The sequence below is a fragment of the Ranitomeya imitator genome, chromosome 2, assembly GCF_032444005.1.
Source record: "Ranitomeya imitator isolate aRanImi1 chromosome 2, aRanImi1.pri, whole genome shotgun sequence".
Classification (NCBI taxonomy): Eukaryota; Metazoa; Chordata; class Amphibia; order Anura; family Dendrobatidae; genus Ranitomeya; species Ranitomeya imitator.
Genome location: NC_091283.1, coordinates 480300267 through 480312343, shown reverse-complemented (window position 1 = coordinate 480312343; position 12077 = coordinate 480300267). Strand labels below are relative to the sequence as shown.

The following is a 12077-nucleotide window of genomic DNA, read 5'->3' as shown; positions in this document are numbered from 1 at the left end:
CCTAAGCATGGTCTGAATGACCTGATGGGAAAACCAGCCTCTCTCAGAACTGCAGGGTCAACGGCCATGGCGTTAAACTTAAAGAGTGAACTCTGGTGGAAGAGGGGGCCTTGCGAAAAGATCCGGACGGTCTGGAAGCCTCCAGGGAGCGTCCATGAGCATGCTCACCAGTTCCACGTACCAGGCACGTCTTGGCCAGTCTGGAGCTATCAGCATTACAGGAATCCCTTCTGCCTTTATCTTTTTCATGATTTTTGGAATCAAGGGGAGGGACGGAAAAAGAAACTGCAGTTGGAAATGTGACCACGGGATTACTAGAGCATCGCAACCGATGGCTGAGGATCCCTGTACCTGGTTACGCACTGAAGAACCTCATGGTTCATCCGAGACGCCATCAGGTCACCATCTGGTGTGCCCATTTCTGGCATATCTGTGAAAACGGTGGGGCTGAGTGACCACTCGCCCGATGAAAGACTGCTCCCCAACCGAGGAGACTGGCGTCGAAGGTGGTTACCTGCCACCGGAGGGGAAGGACTTCCCTAGTAGGACTGATGCGGATAGCGTCCACCAGGCAGGGACTGCCTCCCCTCGAGAGGCAATAGCACAGGTCGGTCCAGAGAGACGGTCCTCTTATCCCAAGCCAACAAGAAGGCCAGTTGAAGAGGACAGGTATGGAATGGGTAAAAGGCACGGATTCCATGGTGGCAATAATCTTCCCCAGAACTCATGCAGGACCGGATGGGGAGAGGAGCCGGTCCCTCTAGATTGCGGTACCCCTGGGAAAGGGATAACTTCTTTGGAAGGTAGACGCAGGTATGGGCCGTGTGTCGAACCTCATGCTCAGAAACACCAGATACTGAGCTGGGGGTCAGAGAGGACTTTTCTCTGTTGACAACCTAGCTGAGGTGGACCAGAGCATCCAGGGTGATCTTAACACTCTGGTTATACTCTCGGCGTGAAGGCCCCTTGATCAGAAGATAGTCCAAGTAAGGAATTATGAGAATGCCTTGGAGCGAAGGATGGCCAGGCCGAAGGGAAGAGCCGTGAACTGATAGTGAACCTCCTGGATCGCAAACCATAAGAATCTCTGATGCTGAACACAAACAGGAATGTAAAGATAAGCATCCTGAAAGTCTACAGAACAAGAATTCTCCCAGTTCCATGGAGGCGATTACCGAATGTTGGGACTCCATCCTGAAAAGACGGATCCGAAAGTGATGGTTCAATCGCTTCAGGTCCAAAATCGGACAGAGTAATAAGTCTTTTTTTGGGACTATGAAAAGATTGGAGTAGAAACCTGAAAACCGTTCGTTCCGGGAAACAGGTACGATTACTCCTGTGTGTAATAGGGAAGAGATGGCCTGAAGAACCGCTGGAGTATGAGACTAATGTTTTGGCGGGCGCAACAGAAAGAAACGTCTTCCTGGGTGAAAGAAAAGTCGATTTTTGTAACGGAACGTGACTCACTCTCTGACCAAGGCATCATCGACCACCGACAACCATACTTTCCCGGGTGGGGGTGACCCGCCACATCGAGAACTTGGTGGCGTGGGACCCCGAAAACTGGGCGGAAGTCCCTGAAGCAGAGAATGGACGAAAGGAACGAAACTGAAGTGACCCCTTCTTATTAAAAAGACGTTTAGACTTGGACTGGGGGAGCGAGGTGCTTTTTTCCACTGGTAGCATCCGAAATTATTTGATCCAGTGGACCCAAAAAGTCTAGAGCCTTGGAAGGTAAGGCCTATGAGCGACTAACAGTGGATCTGCATTCCACGCTTTCAACCAGAGAATGCAGCGTATAGCAAAGATGTTGCTGGTAGTACTGGCGGAACAACTGGCCGCATCTGAGGTGGTGGTCAAAAAATATTTGCCAACATGGACAATCTGACCTGCCAAATCTTACATCCCATCCAGGGGAGCTGCCACTAGACTACCCAGACAAAACATTCTTGCACAGGCAGACATGGACTTTGCCACCCAGGTGGAGGCAAAAATGGGACAGAGGGAGGCGCCAGCTGCTTCAATGGCTGACTTAGCCAAGGATTCAAAAAGTCTATCCGTAGAATCCTTAAGAGAAATTGGGTAATTGCCAAGATAAGGCTATTGACCATATCCCTGCATCTTTGAGGTCTGGTCCGTATCGGACTCAGACTGGGAATCCACATCTGACCCAAAAGCCCCCTCTGAGAAGAGGGTATGGGGCGAGGAATGCATCCTGGAGGATGCAGAAGGACCCGGAGAACTAGAGGAAGAGCTGGGAAGAGCCCGCTTCCTTTGCTTTGTACTCGATTTGTCCCTGTGAAGGTCGCGGTCAGGTGCGTGCGAATCACCATGAGAGGCGTTCGGAGTACTGGTGGCAGTAGACAAATGTTGAAGTCGCTCCAAGACCTGGACCAGAAACTGTGAAACTTTTGTCAGGTCTGAGACTGACTGTGACATGGTAACAGCCCACTCTGAAGGGAGGGGAGTGCTCTCATCTCGGGCGTTACAGGGCTCCTGTGGGGCAGACATGGTGAAGGGGCTGCAGGACAAGTAGAAAGGGAAGGGCTGGCCTGAAGACCACTTCCGTTTGCAGAGGGTACAGGCGTAGTGAATTACAGTGGGCTTAAAGGGGCAAGAAGAAGCCTCTCTAGGGTTGGGCATAAGTTGAGCCTACCAGATGCCAGCGAAGACCAGCAGAAAGAACTGTCCCCCCCCTTTGTGCAGAGCATCTGCAAGTCTATATAGCGCGCAGGATACAGCTGTGCCCCCCGGGGTGCAGAGCGCCAGCAAGGATATGGCGGTTTGAAGAGGCTGAGGCAGCCTTGGCTTGTCCCCACACCGCTGCAATCTGCCGGCCAGCTAAAGAAAAAACTAGCGTCCTATTGGCTGACACGTCAGGGGCGTGAACAGCCAGGACAACCAGACGGCCAGTTAAAACTAAGGTCTCCCTCCGATTGGCTGAACGCCAGGAAGGACAAGCTCTGTGATAGAAGAGGAAAAAAGCGTGCCGAAAAAGCGCGCGCTGCAGGGGGGTGTGGCCAGCTCAATAGAAGAGGAGGAAGACGCCTCCAATAGAATAAAAATAGCGCGCGATTTAAAGGCGCACCAGTGACTGGCCAAAGGAAACAGGGAAGGGGTGGGGCTAGCAAAGGGGGAGTGTCCGCAAGCTCTGAGCACGGTCATAGGAAATATGACCGCGGCTACCGCCTTCCACTAACGCCACCCTGTCCACTGCGATAAAGGGACAGTGTACCCCGGGATGATGCCTGACGCTGCAGAGGGAGAGAAGGGAGAAATACCAATTGCGAGTCCAGGTCCCTCCGCAGCGATGAGGATCATGTCAGGAGCCCTAAGGTGTGTGATGGTTGCTGGAATCAGGGATCCTCCTTCCTGCACCATCTCCCCTTACAAGAAGGCTGGAGGCCACCGCTGGTGACCACCGACTTCCTCCAGCCTCTCCGAGGAGAGGCGAAGGGATGGGGAGAAGGCAAAGGACCAACCACAGGGAATCACCCTGAAGCACCCGTAAAGGTGACATGGGATTAGGTCCTGCCTGCGGGTCTGAGAGTGGGCGATGTCGGTGACACCACACTGCTCTCACAGTCGCATAAGTACGGGAAAACAGAGAACCTGAAAAAGAAAATGTGGATCTGGTAGCAGATCCAGGTCCTTCTCCTACAGACACTGAGCTTAAACAGAGGTACTCTGTGCCTGTCGGTGGGTGTATACTGTGGAGGAGAAGCTTTTTTTTTTTCCTAGTGTCAGCCTCCTAGCTACAGCAGCATACACCCATGGTTACCTGTGTCCCCCCCCCAATGAAGTGATAAAGAAAGTGCATTTCCACTCATATATTTTTTTTTTTATTAAACACTAAAACTGACCTGCCATTATGATTCTCCAGGTCATTATGAGTTCGCAGATACCAAACATGTATAGGTTATTTTTATTTAAGTGGTGGAAAAAACCCTCTGAATTTTGTAAAGATATATATAAAAAAACAACCACAACACTGATATTTTCAGTGATACTATTTTGGGGTGGATACGATGTTTTGATTGACTGTTATTTCAAATTTATTGCGATGTTCCGGTTACCAAAAAAACGTAATTCTGGCATTTTGATTTTTTTTTTACACTGTTTTACCGATCGGATTGTTTATCTGTTGTTTTTATTATTATTAATAATAATAATAATAATATTATATTATTATTGTTTTAATTTTATGTTTTGATAGGTTGGGAGTTTCTTAATGCAGCAATACCAAATGTGTATTTTTGATTGTTTTATTTTGAATGGGGCAAAAGAGTTGGGAGGAGGGTGATATATATATGTCCGGGATTGGCATCGGCACCGTCGCAGCTACAGCCACAAAATTTTGCACAGTCACACGTCTGGACCCCGAGAGCGTCATAGGTTATGTTGTGAGGCAAAATTTTAACAATTCACCAAACAATTTTGCCCCTATCTACATAATGGGGAAAAAGTGAAAGGAAAAGTGTTGGAGGCAAATTGACAGCTGCCAGATGTCAACAAGGGGGATTTAAAGAGTGAGCGATGGCGCCAAAGAGTATTTACACCATACAGCTGCTAAGGTGGGGCCCCGACATGGGATACTCACCACACACGGGGATATGAATACACACACAAAATGCGCCACACACTACCACGTGCTTGAACACATATACCACCCTCAGCACACATTTCACCACACATACACCAACCTCGCCACATAAAAGTCGAAACACAAAAGTCGCCGCGCAAAACTCGCTACCCTAACCTGTCACATGCAACTCGACACACAAACAGTTGCTACACGCATGTCGCCACACAAAACTCATCTCACAAAAGTCGCTACATGCATGTCTCCACATGCAACTCAACACACACCACTTGACACATGAAACTCGCCCTAAAACTCACACAAGTCTGGTATTATCCTTTAAAAATAAAAATCTGATTAATAAGCAAACAAACTACAAGAGCAACAAATGTACCATATAGGAAATACGGCAGCTGTCAGTCACATGACCTGTCTATTATGTGTATGTGTGAGCTAATATATACTGCCAGGGGGGAGGTCTTCCTGTTGGCTGGGGATTTATCAGGCTGCCAATTTAGCTTACAAATACTGAGGTAAAAATACTGACCAAATAATGCGTGAACGCGGTCTAATACAGGAGGAGATGACACACAGATATACACTATATACAGGGGAGATGACACACAGATATATACTATATACAGGAGAGATGACACAGGTATATACTATATACTATATACAGGAGGAGATGACATACAGGTATATACAATATACAGGAGATGACACCGGTATATACTATATACAGGAGGACATGACAGGTATATACTATATACAGGAGGAGATGACACAGGTACAGTACAGACCAAAAGTTTGGACACCTTCTCATTTAAAGATTTTTCTGTATTTTCATGACTATGAAGATTGTACATTTACACTGAAGGCATCAAAACTATGAATTAACACATGTGGAATTGTATACTTAAAGTGTGAAACAACTGAAATTATAACTTATATTCTAGGTTCTTCAAAGTAGCCACCTTTTGCTTTGATGACTGCTTTGCACACTCTTGGCATTCTCTTGATGAGCTTCAAGAGGTAGTCACCTGGAATGGTCTTCCAACAATCTTGAAGGAGCTCCCAGAGATGCTTAGCACTTGTTGGCCCCTTTAACTTCACTCTGCGGTCCAGCTCACCCCAAACCATCTCGATTGGGTTCACGTCTGGTGACTGTGGAGGCCAGGCAACCCATCACTCTCCTTCTTGTTCAAATAGCCTTTACACAGCCTGGAGGTGTGTTTGGGGTCCAACTAAACGCAAACCAGATGGAATAGGATGCCGCTGCAAGATGCTGTGGTAGCCATGCTGGTTCAGTATGCCTTCAATTTTGAATAAATCCCCAACAGTGTCACCAGCAAAGCACCCCCACACCATCACACCTCCTCCTCCATGCTTCACGGTGGGAACCAGTCATGTAGAGACCATCCGTTCACCTTTTCTGCATCGCACAAAGACACGGTGGTTGGAACCAAAGATATCAAATTTGGACTCATCAGACCAAAGCACAGATTTCCACTGGTCTAATGTCCATTCCTTGTGTTCTTTAGCCCAAACAAGTCTTTTCTGCTTGTTGCCTGTCCTTAGCAGTGGTTTCCTAGCAGCTATTTTACCATGAAGGCCTGCTGCACAAAGTCTCCTCTTCACAGTTGTTGTAGAGATGTGTCTGCTGCTAGAACTCTGTGTGGCATTGACCTGGTCTCTAATCTGAGCTGCTGTTAACCTGCGATTTCTGAGGCTGGTGGCTCGGATAAACTTATCCTCAGAAGCATAGGTGACTCTTTGTCTTCCTTTCCTGGGGCGGTCCTCATGTGAGCCAGTTTCTTTGTAGCGCTTGATGGTTTTTGCCACTGCACTTGGGGACACTTTCAAAGGTTTCCCAATTTTTCGGACTGACTGACCTTTATTTCTTAAAGTAATGATGGTCACTCGTTTTTCTTTACTTAGCTGCTTTTTTCTTGCCATAATACAAATTCTAACCGTCTATTCAGTAGGACTATCAGCTGTGTATCCACCAGACTTCTGCACAACACAACTGATGGTCCCAACCTCATTTATAAGGCAAGAAATCCCACTTATTAAACCTGATAGGGCACATCTGTGAAGTGAAAACCCTTCCCGGTGACTACCTCTTGAAGCTCATCAAGAGAATGCCAAGAGTGTGCAAAGCAGTCATCAAAGCATAAGGTGGCTACTTTGAGGATCCTAGAATATAAGACATATTTTCAGTTGTTTCACACTTTTTTGTTAAGTATATAATTCCACATGTGTCAATTCATAGCTTTGATGCCTTCAGTGTGAATGTACAATTTTCATAGTCATGAAAATACAGAAAAATCTTTAAATGAGAAGGTGTGTCCAAACTATTGGTCTGTACTGTATATACTATATACAGGAGGAGATGACACACATATATACTATATACAGGAGGAGATGACACAGGTATATACTATATAAAAGAGTAGATGACACATAGGTATATAGAGGAGGAGATGACATACTATATACAAGGGAGATGACATACAGGTATATACTATATATAGCAGAAGATGACATACAGGTATCTATAATATAACGCTGGGAGCGTCACTCTGTCCGAAGCCTTTATAGACTGCGCTGGCGCAAGCGCCGGCGCAGTCTGGCCCCCAGAGTGACGCTCCCAGGAGATTGCGGTATGCGTAAGCACTGAACGCATACCGCGATCTCCACAGGAGTGTCAGGGACCGTGGACGCGCCAGGAGGGAGGGTAAGTATATTCACCTGTCCTCCGTTCCAGCGCTGCGTGCGGCTCCGTCTCCTCTGCTGTGACAGAGTCCAGTCACAGGCAGAGGAGCCGGAGTGTGTGTTAAAGAAAATGGCGCCGGAAAGCGCGGACTGCGCAGGCGCCGATTCCTGCTGCCGGAATCGGCGCCTGCGCAGTCCGCGCTTTCCGGCGCCATTTTCTTGAAGACACACTCCGGCTCCACTGCAGGTGTGTGTTCAAGAAAATGGCGCCGGAGAGCGCGGACTGCGCAGGCGCCGATTCCTGCTGCCGGAATCGGCGCCTGCGCAGTCCGCGCTTTCCGGCGCCATTTTCTTTAACACACACCTGCAGTGGAGCCGGACGATAGGGGAGTATGGTACTTTTTTTTTTTATATGGCAGCAGCATACGGGGGCATATAATACAATAGTGGCGCAGGATGGGAGCAGCACATGACAGAACGCAGCAGCACATGACAGAACGGGCGCAGGATGGCAGCAGCACATGACAGAACGGGCGCAGGATGGCAGCAGCACATGACAGAACGGGCGCAGGATGGCAGCAGCACATGACAGAACGGGCGCAGGATGGCAGCAGCACATGACAGAACGGGCGCAGGATGGCAGCAGCACATGACAGAACGGGAGCAGGATGGCAGCAGCGCATGACAGAACGGGCGCAGGATGGCAGCAGGATGGGAGCAGCACATGACAGAACGGGCGCAGGATGGCAGCAGCACATGACAGAACGGGCGCAGGATGGCAGCAGCGCATGACAGAACGGGGGCGCAGGATGGGAGCAGCGCATGACAGAACGGGCGCAGGATGGGAGCAGCACATGACAGAACGGGCGCAGGATGGCAGCAGCGCATGACAGAACGGGCGCAGGATGGCAGCAGCACATGACAGAACGGGCGCAGGATGGCAGCAGCACATGACAGAACGGGTGCAGGATGGGAGCAGCACATGACAGAACGGGCGCAGGATGGGAGCAGCACATGACAGAACGGGCGCAGGATGGCAGCAACGCATGACATAACGGGCGCAGGATGGCAGCAGGATGGGAGCAGCACATGACAGAACTGGCGCAGGATGGCAGCAGCGCATGACAGAACGGGGGCGCAGGATGGGAGCAGCACATGACAGAACGGGCGCAGGATGGCAGCAGCGCATGACAGAACGGGCGCAGGATGGCAGCAGCACATGACAGAACGGGCGCAGGATGGCAGCAGCACATGACAGAACGGGTGCAGGATGGGAGCAGCACATGACAGAACGGGCGCAGGATGGGAGCAGCACATGACAGAACGGGCGCAGGATGGCAGCAACGCATGACATAACGGGCGCAGGATGGCAGCAGGATGGGAGCAGCACATGACAGAACTGGCGCAGGATGGCAGCAGCGCATGACAGAACGGGGGCGCAGGATGGGAGCAGCACATGACAGAACGGGCGCAGGATGGCAGCAGCGCATGACAGAACGGGCGCAGGATGGCAGCAGCACATGACAGAACGGGCGCAGGATGGCAGCAGCACATGACAGAACGGGCGCAGGATGGCAGCAGCACATGACAGAACGGGCGCAGGATGGCAGCAGCACATGACAGAACGGGCGCAGGATGGCAGCAGCGCATGACATAATGGGCGCAGGATGGCAGCAGGATGGGAGCAGCACATGACAGAACGGGCGCAGGATGGCAGCAGCGCATGACAGAACGGGGGCGCAGGATGGGAGCAGCACATGACAGAACGGGCGCAGGATGGCAGCAGCACATGATGGAGACCATATGCCAATATAAATGCTCGCCACCTGGGCGTAGAACGGGTTCAATAGCTAGTATACTATATACAGAAGAGATAACATGTATATACAGAAGGAGATGAAGATGACATACAGCAGGTATATACTATTTACAGGGGAGATAACATACGGGTATATACTATATACAGGTGATGACATACAGGTGTATACTATATATAAGGGAGATGACAAACATGTATATACTGAGGGGAAAATGAGAGGTGTGAGGTGAAAATGAGGGGTGTGAGGTGAAAATAGTGGAGTGATCGGAAAATGACAGATGTGAGGTTGAAATGACAAGTGTTAAGTGGGAATGAGAGGAGTGAGGGGGAAAATGAGAGGAGTGATGGGAAAATAAGAGAAGTGAGGTGCTATAACTAACCACAGATATTTACTATGCCCAGGCAACGCCGGGCTCTTCAGCCAGTATATATACAGTGGGGCAAAAAAGTATTTAGTCAGTCAGCAATAGTGCAAGTTCCACCACTTAAAAAGATGAGAGGCGTCTGTAATTTACATCATAGGTAGACCTCAACTATGGGAGACAAACTGAGAAAAAAAATCCAGAAAATCACATTGTCTGTTTTTTTAACATTTTATTTGCATATTATGGTGGAAAATAAGTATTTGGTCAGAAACAAAATTTCATCTCAATACTTTGTAATATATCCTTTGTTGGCAATGACAGAGGTCAAACGTTTTCTGTAAGTCTTCACAAGGTTGCCACACACTGTTGTTGGTATGTTGGCCCATTCCTCCATGCAGATCTCCTCTAGAGCAGTGATGTTTTTGGCTTTTCGCTTGGCAACACGGACTTTCAACTCCCTCCAAAGGTTTTCTATAGGGTTGAGATCTGGAGACTGGCTAGGCCACTCCAGGACCTTGAAATGCTTCTTACGAAGCCACTCCTTCGTTGCCCTGGCGGTGTGCTTTGGATCATTGTCATGTTGAAAGACCCAGCCACGTTTCATCTTCAATGCCCTTGCTGATGGAAGGAGGTTTGCACTCAAAATCTCACGATACATGGCCCCATTCATTCTTTCATGTACCCGGATCAGTCGTCCTGGCCCCTTTGCAGAGAAACAGCCCCAAAGCATGATGTTTCCACCACCATGCTTTACAGTAGGTATGGTGTTTGATGGATGCAACTCAGTATTCTTTTTCCTCCAAACACGACAAGTTGTGTTTCTACCAAACAGTTCCAGTTTGGTTTCATCAGACCATAGGACATTCTCCCAAAACTCCTCTGGATCATCCAAAATGCTCTCTAGCAAACTTCAGACGGGCCCGGACATGTACTGGCTTAAGCAGTGGGACACGTCTGGCACTGCAGGATCTGAGTCCATGGTGGCGTAGTGTGTTACTTATGGTAGGCCTTGTTACATTGGTTCCAGCTTCCTGCAGTTCATTCACTAGGTCCCCCCGCGTGGTTCTGGGATTTTTGCTCACCGTTCTTGTGATCATTCTGACCCCACGGGGTGGGATTTTGCGTGGAGCCCCAGATCGAGGGAGATTATCAGTGGTCTTGTATGTCTTCCATTTTCTAATTATTGCTCCCACTGTTGATTTCTTCACTCCAAGCTGGTTGGCTATTGCAGATTCAGTCTTCCCAGCCTGGTGCAGGGCTACAATTTTGTTTCTGGTGTCCTTTGACAGCTCTTTGGTCTTCACCATAGTGGAGTTTGGAGTCAGACTGTTTGAGGGTGTGCACAGGTGTCTTTTTATACTGATAACAAGTTTAAACAGGTGCCATTACTACAGGTAATGAGTGGAGGAAAGAGGAGACTCTTAAAGAAGAAGTTACAGGTCTGTGAGAGCCAGAAATCTTGATTGTTTCTGACCAAATACTTATTTTCCACCATAAAATGCAAATAAATTGTTAAAAAAACAGACAATGTGATTTTCTGGATTTTTTTTTCTCAGTTTGTCTCCCATAGTTGAGGTCTACCTATGATATAAATTACAGACGCCTCCCATCTTTTTAAGTGGTGGAACTTGCACTATTGCTGACTGACTAAATACTTTTTTGCCCCACTGTACATATACACACACACACACACACACACTAATATATATATATATATACATATACACACACACTATATATACACACACACTATATATACATATACACACACCAATATATATGTATATGTGTGTGTATGTATGTATATACATAGTGTGTATATATATATATATATATATATATATATATATATATATATATATATATATATATATATATACACACACACACATATACATACATACATATATATATATACATACATACATATACACACACACATATAAAGGCCACACATTTAAATAGTTTAAAATATATATATATATATATATATATATATATATATATATATATATATATATATATATATATATATATATATATATATAAATTTTCTCTGACACGGCAGAATGGGGGCTTGTCTTTTTCAAGTGCCGTCCTGACTCACACCAGTTTGGTGGGGCATATGCAGCATTTTTGATAGCTTTTAATATTATTTCATTATTTTTTAAGGTGGGTGTTTAAAAAAAAAAAAAAAAAAAATGGCAATTTTAGCATCTCGACTTCCTTTAACCATTAACCACCTGGCTTACACTATTTTATAAATTGGACTTTTAAGAACGTGGCAATAACAAATATAGGGATTTATGTGTACTCACCGTAAAATCCTTTTCTCTGAGCCACTCATTGGGGGACACAGAACCATGGTGTTGGAAGATTCGGGAGTCGAGACTTCCGATAAACATTCTGGAGATTCGAGCGATCAGGTTGTTCTCGGCCCAATGGAGAATGTGGGACACCTCGAGCATTGCTACCCCTGGTGTGGGTACTCCCCTGATGATTTATGTACGTCACCGCTGTGTTGTCTGATTGAATCCGAATGGGATGACCCGCAAGGAGGGAGTAAAAACGTCTCAGGGCAAACCTGATCGCT

The 12077-nt window shown here is 47.4% G+C and overlaps 1 protein-coding gene across 7 annotated transcripts in view; it reads right to left on the bottom strand.

Annotated features, from left to right (window-relative positions):
• TLK2 (tousled like kinase 2) overlaps positions 1-12077 on the bottom strand; it is a 183600-nt gene that overhangs the window by 76250 nt on the left and 95273 nt on the right. The gene's annotated exons all lie outside the window — the stretch shown is intronic.